At 37.9% G+C, this 5,363-nt stretch overlaps 1 long non-coding RNA gene across 1 annotated transcript; it reads left to right on the top strand.

Annotated features, from left to right (window-relative positions):
- Positions 1–2,827: 2,827 nt before the first annotated feature.
- LOC149269489 (uncharacterized) lies at positions 2,828–4,865 on the top strand. Its single transcript, XR_016269745.1, has 3 exons — positions 2,828–3,531; positions 3,618–4,147; positions 4,272–4,865. It is a non-coding gene; the product is annotated as an uncharacterized LOC149269489 (long non-coding RNA).
- The last annotated feature ends 498 nt before the right edge of the window (positions 4,866–5,363 follow it).

A 5,363-nucleotide genomic window follows, 5' to 3' on the forward strand; every position in this document is an offset into this window, starting at 1 on the left:
GAACGTAGTCCCGGGTGTCGCTGGGTGAGAGCGGGACGGCTAGTCATGTCGTTCGCAGCAGGGTCGCTGTGTTTTCGATGAACAAGAATATGCGACCATGATTAGAAGTTTCGAGAGAAGAGAAGACACACTTGGTCGAAGACGATTGAACGAGTAAGAGCATTTAAAAGAGTTTAGCGACACGCCGGGAATTCGTTATTACGCGCAGCTAAAATGGAAAACCAGAATGAGAAACGCATCGCCCCGACATCAGAAGTGGGATCGGCACCACCTCCTACGTTCTCGGAGGAGCAGTGGCGTACGATTCTGGACCTACAAAACCGAATTTGTCAAGACTATCAATACGTGAAGTGAGCAGCAGAAACGTGACGTCATTCTCCGAAAATTTAACGCTGACGTGGCAGACGTTGACGCTGAAAATTGATGTGCGACTGTAGCTTAAATATGTGTGGTAGATGAATCGAAGATAAGTATACTGATCCGAGGTGAGAGCTTTCCAATTATCTTTGATTCTGGTGTATTATTCCTTGGTTACAGATAGCTTTGCACAAAAGGCTATATGAAACAAGTGAGGGTACTCGGGTCGAGACTGCTCGACTGGTAGATGCCCTTGGCTCCTTGGGCTGTTGTTCTGGTTATTCTGCGCATTTTTGTGTACACATACGGTGGCGCATGCACGCGTTTGCTGGCTTCGCGGTGGGCGGCGGCTGCGCTGCGGTGAGGCCGGTGTTGTGAGAGTTTGTTTGTTGGATGGTTTCTATTTTGGTGGGACTGTCTTTGTGGGACTTTCGGAGCGTGATCGTGGTGCTCAGGTGTGTGTGTTCCGAGACGCGGATCTCTAGTACGTTTTTGGTGGTAGAAGTTCTGGATGGTGACAGATATATGATAAAGTCGCTTAAAGATAAGCCAAAGAGTCCAGACGAGACTGAGAGTTATCCGTCTGAGAGAGACGATGAGTTATCCGTCAGGTGCGACGATGAGTTATCCGTCTATGAGAGACGATGAGTTATCCGTCAGGTGCGACGATGAGTTATCCGTCTAAGAGAGACGATGAGTTATCCGTCAGGTGCGACGAGGAGTATCCATCTAAGAGAGACGATGTGGTAGCCATCAGGTGCGACGAGGAGTATCCGTCTAAGAGAGACGATGAGTTATCCGTCAGGTGCGACGAGGAGTATCCGTCTAAGAGAGACGATGTGGTAGCCGTCAGGTGTGACGATGAGTTATCCGTCTAAGAGAGACGATGTGGTAGCCGTCAGGTGTGACGATGAGTTATCTGTCTAAGAGAGGCGATGTGCTATCCGTCAGTTCAGACGAATTGCTTGAAATAACAGCGAAAATGATATAATGGTGAAGACCAATGGTTGGTATGAATAAGGAATAATAGCAAGAATTGTTGTATCCGTCTTGGCAGGACGAGGTTTGCAGAATCGAGAATAACAGAAGAGTAATGTTAATGATAATATTGATAGATACCGAAATCTAAGAAAATGCGAATGTAAAATCGAACTGTAATAACTATTAATAGTAAAGAATAAAAATAAAAATAAATAAATAGAAATTAAATTAAAAATATCTTTAACTACAATAAAAAAACAAGTAAGAAAACTCTAGTCGAGAGTGCTCGACTAGATACTACCCTGAACCCAACAAATAAAAATGCTCATTTAGTATGGCTGAAATTTCAATTTCGATGTATTTAAAAATATAAATAAAATACCAAACTCATTTAATAAAATATAAAAATATTTTGAAACAATTAAAAAAAGTTGACATCAGTTGCATCGATTGGGATTCGAACCGCGACTTCTCGATCGAGCGTCATACAGCTAACACACTAGGCCACCTCACTCCCGATAGTGGCGCTGGCAAAACTCAAATAGATTCACTGCTGCAGCGCCATCTACCAAAACTAAACGAATCTAACTGCTGATGTGATTCTAAGAATCTGCTAGAATAACCAAACTATTAAAAACGCACATAAAGTATAGTTAAAATTTCAATTTCGGTGTATTTAACAATATAAATAAAATACCAAACTCATTTAATAAAATATAAAAATATTTTGAAACAATTAAAAAAAGTTGACATCAGTTGCATCGATTGGGGATTCGAACCGCGACTTCTCGATCGAGCGTAATGCAGCTAACACACTAGGCCACCCCACTCCTGCTAGTGGCGCTGGCAAAACTCAAATAGATTCACTGCTGCTGCGCCATCTACCAAAACTAAACGAAGCAAACAGCTGATGTGATTCAGCGAATGTTTTTGTTGTAGCTGCTGCACGTGCGTTTGTTAATTGGCCAAATATTTGATTATTTTTTATTAATTTTTGACTGAACGGAATTTAATGAAACTTTCAGCATATGATCTACATATTATATTGAATATTTGAGAAATTAAAAAAAAAAGAAAAATCATTCACAATTAGCTATAGTGGCATCTGATTTGAACTTGAATGTTTTTACTCGATAAAAACATAACGGGATGATTTATCGAATTTTAAAAGCAAACTCGACGTTCGCGCTGTATATACGGTCATTTAAAAAAAAATTCAAGTCTCTAGCTCTTATATCTTCGGAAATCGACGCGTTCAAACATACGGACAGTCGGACAGACGGACAGACAGACAGACGGACAGGGCTATATCGACTCAGCTCGTCGCCCTTATCAAGAATATATATACTTTGTGGGGTCTGCCACGCCTCCTTCTGCCTGTTACATACATTTCAACAAAACCATTATACCCTGATTTCCCATTTTCAATGGGTTCAGGGTATAATAAATAAATAATGATAATAATAAAAATAATAAATAAATAAAATAAAATAATAAATAAAATAAATCTATATATATAAAAGAAAGTTGTGTAAAAGTGAAGACTGCTTATAACTTGATTTGGGCTGAACCAATTTTCATGGTTTTTGATTTGTTGGATTTGTCTCCGCAACGAGTTTAGTATAGGGTCTTAAAAATACTGAAAAAATTTGCCGAATACTTGAAAAACGCGGTTTTTTCCCCAAATGTTCAAATTTTTTTTATACCCAGTAGGCTTGGTAACAGTGACAGTTTTGACAATAGTGTAGAAGTAAATAAACAAATGTAGTCAGTCAGTCTACGGTCTCCTGACCTCGAGCAGACCTGACTATTCAAAAAAAAAAAAAAAAAAAAAAAAAAATTTTCAAATCAAAAGGAAAAATATTTCAAATCAAAAATCTGCAAAAAATCAAAAGATTAAAACCTGACTGTTCAAAAAATAAATAAAAAATTAAAAATTCGAAATTAAAAAAAAAAAAAGGTAATTATTAAAAAGTGTATTTTTGGCTTTTTATATTTTCGGACTTTTAAACTTTATAAATATTTCAAATCAAAAATCTGCAAAAATTAAAAAAAAAATCAAAAGATTAAAACCTAACAATCAAAAATAAATAAAAAATTCAAAATTCAAAATTCGAAATTAAAAAAAAAAAGTTAATTATTAAAAATTGTATTTTTGGACTTTTACAAAAGCTAAATATCTCGAAAGTTCAGGTATTTGTTTGTCTCAAACATAAATTTGTGTAAATTATTTATATTTATATTTCTCGATTGTTTTATATGGTTTTGTGCGAGGGCAGTATTACTATTAATAAAAATGCCGCGTCCTAGAAGATCTAATCTTTCCCGGCGGACCCATAATGCAATTAGGCAACGGAATAGCGCGAGTCAATTATCTGACGAAGAGCGAGAAATCGCCCGAGAAAGGCTCCGCGTTAGTACCCAGGGAAGAAGGGCCTTAATTCGTGCTTCTCAAAGAGAGGCAGCCCGGGAAATGGCAATAAGAAATGGTTCAAGGATTGATTTGAATCGAGCAGCGTTTCGATATGATTGCACCATTGATTACAGCTTGAATCGTTTAGTTTGCATTGGTCCAATGGACGTTGTTTGCTAGCATTGTGGCGCATTGAAGTTTGCTGGTGAAACGCCCGGTTTGTGCTGCCTTAGTGGTAAAGTGACATTGCCATTAGCGGTCACCATAGCCATTGCGGTCCCTGCTTTATGGCGAAACACTAGAATCACGACATTTTCTAGCGAACACTCAAAAATACAATGCCTGTTTCCAAATGACATAATTTGGGGCGGAAAATATTGGAGACGGATATTTAAGGTAATTTACGTTAAAAATTTTATTTTCTATGACTGCCAAAAAAAAATTTTGAATAATGTAGTTTGTTAGATTTCTGTAAATAGTGTTTGTAAATATAACTATAACTATGGCTTTGAATTTAAAGATTCAAGGCCAGATTTGCCATCGCATTGGATCATTGCAACCTATTGAAGATGCACAGCAAAAATTCTTGCAAATATACTTCATGGGCAATATGGAAGAACAACTTGACCGGCGTCAAGAAATGAACACAGCTATGAAAAGAGCAATTCTCCATGATTTGCATGCTTAGAAATTTAAACCAACCAAAACTGTGCAATGGAACGCGTTTGGTGATAAGAAAACTGATGAGCAATGTGATTCACGCGTTGATACTCAAAGGAAAATTTAAAGATGAGGAAGTTCTTATTCCTAGGATTCCGATGAGCTCAACAGATATGCCCTTTGAATTTAAACGAATTCAATTCCCGCTTCGTCTTGCCTTCGCCATGACGATCAACAAGTCACAGGGCCAATCTTTGACTATTTATGGCCTCAATCTGGAAAATGCGTGTTTTTCTCATGGTCAATTGTACGTGGCATGCTCACGTGTTGGCAAACGATCCGCATTATTTGTTCTTGCACCCGACCAAAAAACGAAGAATGTCGTTTACAACAAGGTGCTTGAATGAAAATCCGATTAATAAATTTATCAGTGTATCCCAGCCTGAACAACATAGCTTTCAACAATTTTTTACCTAGAAATAATTTAGAGGGCAATGCAACGTTTGCCGGGCCAGCTAGTAATAAATACAATAAAGAAATAAATATACAAAGCAAAATAAATAAAATAAAATAAATAAATAAATAAAAATAATAAATGAATAAATAAAACAAGTAAGAAGGCTCTAGTCGAGACTACTCGACTACGAGATCCCCTGAACCCTTGGAGTAATATCTATTTCAATAATGTTTCGTGTCTTTCAGATTACACAAGAAACACGCACACACACACACACACAGACATACATACACACACACACACACACACACACGTTTTCACGGAGTGCGGTCGATGTCATCGTGATCCATCGGAGACAATATCTTGAACTGTGTTTTCCCCTGTGAAAGTGGAAAGAACTGAAGTCAACGTGTTTGCTGTGAGCGCGGCGTACCCAGCGACCTCAAAAAACTACCAGAGACTTACTGCGCGGCGGTTCGTGGAATTCCCAAGCGG

This window comes from Drosophila arizonae, chromosome 4 (assembly GCF_054131065.1).
Source record: "Drosophila arizonae isolate 15081-1271.41 chromosome 4, UAZ_ARI_1.0, whole genome shotgun sequence".
In the NCBI taxonomy this organism is placed as follows: domain Eukaryota; kingdom Metazoa; phylum Arthropoda; class Insecta; order Diptera; family Drosophilidae; genus Drosophila; species Drosophila arizonae.